General features: G+C 37.3%; 1 long non-coding RNA gene across 1 annotated transcript; it reads right to left on the bottom strand.

Moving 5' to 3' along the window:
- Positions 1–723: 723 nt before the first annotated feature.
- LOC146439853 (uncharacterized) lies at positions 724–1,817 on the bottom strand. The gene is made up of 3 exons (XR_014851312.1): positions 1,797–1,817; positions 1,595–1,666; positions 724–1,012 (listed from the first exon to the last, which is right to left on the bottom strand). It is a non-coding gene; the product is annotated as an uncharacterized LOC146439853 (long non-coding RNA).
- Positions 1,818–9,102: the final 7,285 nt, after the last annotated feature.

The raw sequence follows: 9,102 nt of genomic DNA, 5'->3' as shown, positions 1-9,102 counted from the left end.
AGATTCTGAGTGTTAGAATTAAATACTGTGGAAATGGCTAAACTCATGTGTGACCTGAAATGGGGATGAGTTAAAGCAGCCAAGAGTAGTTCCTAAAAAGGGAACATTTGGTTTCATGTTTGCTGCTTGTTCTTTGTAAGTTTTCAACATTTAGGGTTATGTCACATCTCATGACCCAGAGCCATGCACTAGATTACCTGAGCTACTGGGGAAGGCCAGCTGTAGTGGCAGCAACTTGGGCTAACTATAACTTTTCCAGATCTGGCTGTCTCATCCAAAATAAGGAGGGTGACAAAAAAGTTTGGAGGAGGCAGTCTACATCAACCAAAACACTTCAAATGAATTCTTGAAGGAAACAGTAATATGGGAAACATAAGCTTAACTACTGAAAATTTTCAGAGCTAAGACTTCGGAGAACATACTTTACATGGACAATGTAAAGACTGATTGTTCCTTTCTAGGTTCTCCGGCACCTAAGCAGTTGCTTAAAGAAGACTCAAAAATTACCTAGTCCATCATTTCATCACTTATACTTTATTTATTTAAACTGTTAAAATATTCATTGATACATCTCTTCTTCCATTTTCAACAATTCTTTAAAAAAGTTGGGCTTTTTATAAATAAAATATGAGATTTTTGACTTATTTTTGATGCCTTAGTGTAGGTGTTGGGTACTGGATAGAGAGATCAAGCTGAAACCCGTCTTATTGCAGTGCAGCCTTTTATTCTCCAGCTAGAAATAGATTCTATTTATTGTAAACATTTTATCATATTATAAAGATAAGTTGTTATTATTATTATTGCTCTTTCAAGCTGTTGCACAGTGAAGTGCCAGACTGAGTGTTTTAGCAACCCAAGCTGTCATCAAGCTTAGGAAAGCCAAGGACAGATATTCAGATGCACATGGCTTCCATCTTTGACACATGAATGTGAGGTCGCTGACAGCCACATTGCTGCAAAGTGTTGGGATGTGCTAATTGATAGGAGCCAGAAGGAGTCCAATTTCTGTAAGCTAGGAAATGAGAACAAGCTGTCATTACTGTCTTCAAATGTTTACACTGCTGGATAACTTTAATGGTGAAAGCAACTCACTTTCTGTGTGGTTTGGAGGTGCATATTTATATCTGCAGCTTGTAATTACAGTTTGTTCTTACCGTAAACATTACACCCTGCCTCTCTTCTCCAAGCTGAGTTGTCACAGGAAGTTCCACAAGTGAAACAAAAGTTGCAAGCAACATATTGATAATTGAATGGGTTTTTCACTTAAATAGTGGAGGAGATACAGTGAGGCTCTACAGATGGATGGTTTGTGGAAAGAAGGGTATTTTCAAAATTAAAGTTTGATATGTCTGCTGCAGTTTATCAAAATGACTATTGTGATGAGAGACAAGAATGTTTTAAAGGTATCAAAATACTATTAGCTATTAAAGAAAGAAAGGATAAACATTAAATCAAAATTAAATTATGCTGATTTATTAGTAGCAGCAGCTCAGTTTCCCCTGTGTAATGTAGTACAAAGCAGCTGCAGCTGCTGGATACTAGTTTATACAGGCCAGGGAACAGCTAACAACCTCTAATTGCAGCAATGACTTACCTCCCATGTGATGGGTGAAAAATGAACTAAGTTCTTCCCAATAATTGTGTCTGATTCTCTCTTCCTTGCTCCCTAGGAGAGGAGTTGCTACCATCAGTCAGAGGTAGTAGCTTTTCCTCTCCTTGGAGACAAGGAGTAGTACAAAGGCAATGAAAACCAGAAAAGGTCAGGCTTGCAGGGAGCTTAAGAAAATCTGACTTACAATCAAGAGGCTCCTTCAGTGGGCAAGTCAGAGCACCTGTGTTTCAGAGCCTGCTCTTAAATGCACTTCTGAGAGTGTGTTTTCCTTCTACAGAGACTACCCAGGATATTTGCATTCCTGGGTTAAAGAAAGCTTTTTTATATATCCCTAACTCACACTGGGTTCACTATTGTGACACCCTGATTAATGTTTTGGTTTATTTTTTTTGTGTCTTAATGAAAAAACAGATTTCTTCTGAGAATGCAAATTTACCTCATTCTCAGGCAGAGAAATTGTTGTGTCTTTGAAAGCCCAGCACCGATAACAAATGGCTCAGTAGGCTGGAAAGGAACAGCTCTCTGGGCTTCATTGCTTCAGCAAACTGCCTTGCACTTTGGGTGGCAAGCTGATGCAGAAATTATTGAACTTTTTCACCCTAATGGTGGAGTAAGCAGCCTTGGCTCATGGCTCGTTAGTCAAATGCTGCATGCTCTGTAACTGATCCCCTGTGTGCTGTGTTATATCTTACATCAGAAGGGTTGTAGTAGCATTTTGTTCTTGTTTCATAAGTGAGTAGCAATTACATTGTGCGAGATCAAGATAATCTGTATCGGAAAACATGTAAGCCAAGAGATTCAATGGTAGTTGGACTACCAAAGGTGCAGAGAGTGGACACTAAGGTCCTCAAATTTCTCTCTGCCGGTTAGAGACATTCCCTAAGATTAAAGAGGAAACAGCAAGGCATGCTAAGTAATAAGTCATTGGTTTGCTTTTATTTTTTGCTCAGTTTTTTGCTTTGTTGGACACCAAATTTCCAGGAAATCTTACTGCAACACTTAGAAGTTGTGTCACAGTCAAAGTATTAAGAATAAAGTTTTCTCTTAGCTCTTTTTCTTAGTTGCCATACGTATAAGATACTTTGATGTCGACAGAAGAAGAAAACACATTTATTTAGCCAGGGCATCTGAAAGCTAGGAAGGGAGGAACTTTTCTACATGAGCATACAACACCTGAACCAATGAATTCTTCATTGCATATTACAGATTCTAAAATGTTAAATATATTTTTCAAGTAGCAATGTCTCTTCTTGAACTGTTAAACCAGCACAGGTGAAAAATTCACATTTGATAGAGGTTTAAATTCTATCTGTGTTCCAAAAGAGAAAGCTCACTAACAGTATTCAACTCTGAATATCAAACATTTATATAAGTAAAAGCTGTATTTTTCAAACACATAATTAATTCTTTTTAAGAAAAGTATTTTTGCTTCCATATGTCTTTGAAGAATTAATCAAGTATTTGAATTTTGTTTGGGTTTTTTTTCTTTTTCTCTTTCTGTAAACCCATGATTTCAGAAAGTGTTTGGAAAAAATCAAACTGGAAGCTGATGAAAAGCTGCATCATTTTCAGGGTATTACAGCCTGCCTCAATATGAAGTGAATTCTTACATAGCATCTAAAACTGAGCACTTCAATGCAAAAATTGAGGGAAGCTCTGCCAGAGACATTGAGGTGGTTGGCAGCATTTGTGTAAGGAGTAGTTGATGATTTGGAGTAGATGTTTTTTTCACTTGATTTAAAGCTTACAGCTGCTTTAACACTGTTACTTTTGAGGAACTTTGACTTAGTGGCACCTCTTATCAGAGCAGGATGAACTTTTTTTAGTGTCTTCTTTCTTCCTCTTAGGCAGATTTCAGAAGATGAGTATGTATAATTTTTTTTCCTAAAGCCATCACTCTAGTGAGGATGGGACTGGTCACTGGTTTGGTTTTCACTTCAGACAGAAAAGGGGTCATTTGGGAGTTAGTGTGGGATATAACTTTGGAGCCAAAAAAAATCTGGCCAAATCTGAGCTAGGCACTTTGACTACCTGCACAGTGAAGAGAGAGAGAGAAGCAGGCTTTGAAAGCAGGATAAGTTTAAACTCAGTCAAACAATTTTCCTTCAGGACCTGTTTTGTTTTTTAGTTTTGTTTTTGTTTTTGTTTTTGTTTTTGTTTTGTTTTTTGTTTTTTGTTTTTTGTTTTTTGTTTTTTGTTTTTTGTTTTTTGTTGGTTTTTTTTGTTTGGGGTTATTTTTTTTTGTGGAGATATAGGAAACCACATGAGGCTTCAGGTGGTTAAAAACTAAAATGAATGAATCCCACATTAGGAATTATGTGATCTTTTTATTTTTAATCTATTTATAAAGAAAATATGTATAAATCTCTATCTTCCACATTTGATGGATGATGCAACACATCAATTCACAAAGAAGAACAAAGCAGAAATACAAATTAGCTGGCTGAGGATCAACTCAGACTAACTCAGATTGTGATGATAGGTTGGGAAAGTAGCCAGAGGAAACAGAGGGAGTAATCTTATTGCCTCTGTAGGAAGAAGTGTATCCACCATTAGTTAATAGCACCCACATCTAAGATGAGATTGTAAACTCCCAGGTGCTATTTGCAATTATACACAGCAGAAACCCAGACAGCATTGACTTATTGGTGTTTGGCTAAGGAGCTGTGACCTTCCTTGTGGGTAGAGACATTGGCAGTAGCATCCAAGTCCTAGCCTCTTGAACATTAAATTATTGCCAAATATTTGACATTTCTAGAGAGTTGCTAATGGGGATTCTGGCAGTTTGATTGTGGAGAGAGCAATTTGGTGGGAATATAGTTCTATTCAGGTCTGTACAGGCTTCCTGAAGATCTCAGAGTGAATGCAAATAATAACTGAGCAACAGCCTAGCTCTTGTTCTTTGTCATTATTGCTGTAGTTGGTATTTCTTTACATCACTGACTGAGACAGTATCCGGACTTGGGAATTTGGTGCCTCTGATTTGTTATTGCCAAAATTTGGTTATGTCCTCACCTTGATGAAAAAGTCTTCTCAACATTCTTGAGTATCAAAAAGTGACAAAGAAGGTGGGTAAGTCTTTGGAGCAAGTCAACTTCCTGGATAATAAAGTTTAGCATTATCTAGATCTAATTATTTTTGATTCGTGATTAGTTACATAAGGGTGATTCTAGGATTCTGTATTAAATTCTGTTATTGAGTGTATCTGTTCTAAATGCATATAAGTGTTTGTTCTTTCAAATGACATTTTAAATCTGAATTTAAACCTAGATAATGTTTATTTTATATGTCTAAGCAGAGTGCATAGCTGTGCTCCTCACCATAGATAGGAACAATTCTCAGACAAAAAGTGAAAATTTCCACCTACCCTCAACTCTTGCTATCGAATTCCTGGCAAAAATTCAATATCTCTGTAGAAGATACAAACTTCTGCTGCCACAATTTCGCAGATGCCATGCAGGATTTCATTATACAGGTCTCAAAAAAGTCAAAAAAGTCAAAAAAGTTTGCTTGAATGGTGACCAATGATTGCTCCCTGGCAAGCAGTAGCTGCTGCATGATCTGTGCATTTACAGGTAGGATGAAACTGGGATGTTTGCCATAGGAAACCTCTGTGGTGACAGACAGGAATTTTGCCAGCAAAATACTAATGCATAATAGTAACTGTTGACGTTGGGTGGTTGCTTTAGAAGAAGGGTAGCAGTGCTCATGTGCAGATGGTGGAAAACAGAAAAATACAGTCTTACCACTATTTCATTATCTTTTACTCCCGTGAAATGGAAGCAGTTCAGATTCAGCAGGTTAGCAGTTCCCTCCTTTCTTCTGCCCTCTTACCATTTTTCAGAGTACTGTGGAGGTTAAAATATGTTTGAAAAAATGAAAAGAAAGTGAAGATGGAAAGGGGTGCAGCATAATGGTGTTTGGAACATTGTGCTTTACCTCATTACAGGAAGCACAATAGAGATCAGGAACAGTATGGGGCTTCATTAGCTCTGGGAATACTGGTACTGGACTGTGGGAGGCTTTGTTAGATTATTTTCAAAAGATCTTTCTTTAGGTCCACAGACATTAAGCACCCTCAAATTTAAACAGCTGGTAATGTGAAAAGTTTGGCAACATCATCTGAATTGTATATGAAGCATTGCCTCTGGTTAGCAGCAGTAAAATGTTAATTTAGTCTTTGATAGAACATATTAGCATGATAACTCACAAAACACTTTTGGTATGCTAATTCTGAAATAAAAAAATGTGTTCACATTAATGCCCGAATCAATATAAAAACTACTGCTTGCCTGAAATGACAAAGCTGATCAAAGCTACTAAATTTGTGTGAAAAGTATATTAAGAACAGTAGAGGTTATTTGGTTTTTTTTTCCTCCTGTCAGAAACAGTGTGAAATTTAATTATAAGTGGAACCTATTTAAAAATGTAAGTCAGCAGAGTTGAACCTGTTTGTTTTGTCCTTACCTTAATCCACAAATTATGTGATTTTGCTGTCATAGACTGTAGCTAATATTTCTAATGAGTTGTCACAAGCTTTAACCTCCTCTGAACCAACTTTAAGGATTTTCTTAAAAATTCTTATAGCCATTACTTCAGTAAATATTGCTTTATGCTGTTGTTTGAGAAATTAAATTACTACTTTACAGTATGGATGATTCACTGGACTTGCAAGGGGCTAAAATATGTTGATTGGAGGGTGAAGAAGATCCCCATACAGCATGTGTCAGGCTTCCCATTTTAGTAAGGTCCCTGTTTTATTTATAGTACATTTTTCTTAGTATTAGTCTAGCTTAAGTGGCAGAATCATGCTACTTAACCACGTTTCCCATGTTAAGTAGCATGGTTTCCATGCTCCTTAATGGCTTCCCCATGCACATGGAAAATCAATGTCTGCCTTGAAAAAACTGTGTGTCTGATAGCAGCATTAGAGGAAGAACACAGTAGAGTGAGACACAGTAGAAAATCTGTGGTAGAAATTAAAGCACTATAGGAAGATTAAATACTTTAAATTTAATTTCTTAATATTAGAAACCAATGTAAGCTTTTACAGTTATTTCTAAGACTGTAGGCTGCTCAAGATTAAGACTATGTTGTACAATATATTGTACAGGCTTGAAGAGAGATATGCACAGACATGGAGTTCTTAAGGCCTGGTACAGAGAAAATTCTGCTTTAAGCCAGCACTTGAGAACACATTTGTTTCAGCAGTGTCTGCAGGTCTTGAATAGGTAACAGTGGCAATGCATGTACTCTCCTGAAAAAACTACTGGGGTATAGCATTAGGCAGCATAATAATGATTGTACAAAAGACTTAACCCTCCCATTCAGACTTTCCAAAAAATTATGACACCACATCATTACCATGTTATGATCATTTCTTGTAATTTACTTGGAAGAATGTGTGATAAACCTTATTAATGACGTGCTAACACATTTGCATGCAATTAATTCTGTGCTGTATAATTACGGTATAGAATGTAAAAGTATAACACTATAAAGTACAGTAATATAATTACATTGCAGCTTATTCAAGCCCCAAGTCAGCAAAAAGCCTGTCATTTATATCAGAGATGAAGTGGAAGGTAAATGAGAATATTTTTGTATTCTCATGGTGTGGTACTCTCAGAAGGGAGAAGGGTTTAAATTAATCTGCCAGGTCAGACCAGCAATTAAAACACAGGTATCTACCCTTCTCTGCTCTAAAAAGGAGGGTCTCTCTGGCAGAATGGGCATTTGAGAAATCCATGAAAATGAAGCTGATCAGTGCAGAGCAGTTTGAAAAAATCTCCTGTGCTCGGAGTAGGCACTCCTTTCAGGGATGGATTCGGATGCCCTTATGTGGGAGCTGGGGCTGAGTGCCCACACAATGGTCTTGTGAGTGATTGATTACTGGTGTTAAGTAGTAGAATTGCTCCACCAGGAAACATTTATCTTCTTTAATTTTTTAGCTATGCCCACAATGAAAGTGTTTCAGAAAGGTATGTTTGGCCCCTTCTTCATCTTTTTTTTTAAGGGGTTAGACAACTTAACTCAGCTAAAAAATCTTGCTTATATATAATGTAACACATTTCTCAGAAGAATAAGAAATAAGGATTCTTTTTTTAGGTCATTTTGAAAATGTCAGCCCACTCCTGAAGGAAGTTCTGGGACTATGGATGCTATTGAAAACAGGAAGAATATCAATATTTGAGATGGTTTCCAAGCATATGTTCTTGTTTTGCTTCTTGGGGCAAATGTTGTTGAGTACCTTATCCAGTTCCTCATCCATTGTTTCCAGTTTGCCATCCTTTTTTTTGGGAGGGGGAGGGCAGGGGACACAAGCCATGGGTGCCTTCTTTGACCTTCCTCTTCTGTCTGACATACCTGCCCTTCTTATTTTTTGCATCCCTTGCCAAATTCAGCTTCAGCTGACCTTGGCCTTCCTCACCCCACTCCTACACAGCTGGACTGTGTCCCTACACCCTCCCCAGGACACCTGTGCTTGCTTCCATTGCCTGTGCTTTTGCTTCTTGTCCTTTAATTTGACTCGCAGGTCCTACTCAGCCATGCTGAACCCTTTCCTTTCTTGGCTGACTTCTTGCATTTGGGAAGATGAAGGGTATGAGCAGGAAAATAAGAAATCAAGAAGCAAGTGACAAAGTATGCAGAAAAGTGAGCTGAACTTGGGTTCTAGTAAGAGAAAAACAAAAAATTGAGAGAAACAGGAGAAATAAATGGAGAATCAAGGAAGGGAGCTGAAAATTATGCACATATCTAGAGGGAAGGAGTTAAGGAAATGAAGGGAAAACAAGGTAAAAAAAGGGGGAAAAAAGTACCACCAAAAAAAAAATTGTATCAAAATTTGTCACTTTCTTAGACCTGGGGGAGGGATAAATAATAGTGTGGAGTAATATGGGGGAGAGATGAAACAGGAAGAGAAGAACATAATGAAAGAAGTGAGAGCTTAAGTAGAAACTGTGAAACTGTTCCTTTTGTAGAACAAAATTGCCAAGGGAGGCAAATAATTATATCTTTCAGTACCTTCAGTCATAGCTTAAAAACACTTCATTTTTCTTTTAAAGATATGACTTTTTTTTTACATTCAAAAGTATGCCAAAGTGATAAACTAATACTGTAATTCTTCCTGACATGATTTTAGTGCTTAAAAGTCCTCCACCAAATAGTTACTAGCACTCCTAATTTTTTTTCTTTTCTTCTTCCTTCCTTATGTTCTTTAGCTTGCAGTACTAATATGAAGAATTGGTGTTCAAAAGCCTCCTGGCCGAGTTGTCTCAGCCTTGACTTGGGAAAACTCCTTTTAAGTGTGGGATGCAGACAGTAGTTTCAATTTATTTCTTTATTTCTTTATTGTGTCTCTTGGATTGCCTGTGTGGTTTCCACTAGCAAAAACTGTAGCAGCAGCAGGACCCTCTTTCCTCTTCATCCCTGCTTGGAGTTCCTCTTATATCTCATTTCTTGCAGTGTATGAAATTGAATTGTTAATGAAC

The sequence above is a fragment of the Lichenostomus cassidix genome, chromosome 3 (genome assembly GCF_008360975.1).
Source record: "Lichenostomus cassidix isolate B80296 chromosome 3, HeHo_3.0, whole genome shotgun sequence".
NCBI lineage: Eukaryota > Metazoa > Chordata > Aves > Passeriformes > Meliphagidae > Lichenostomus > Lichenostomus cassidix.
This window is presented reverse-complemented; position numbering and strand designations above follow the sequence as displayed.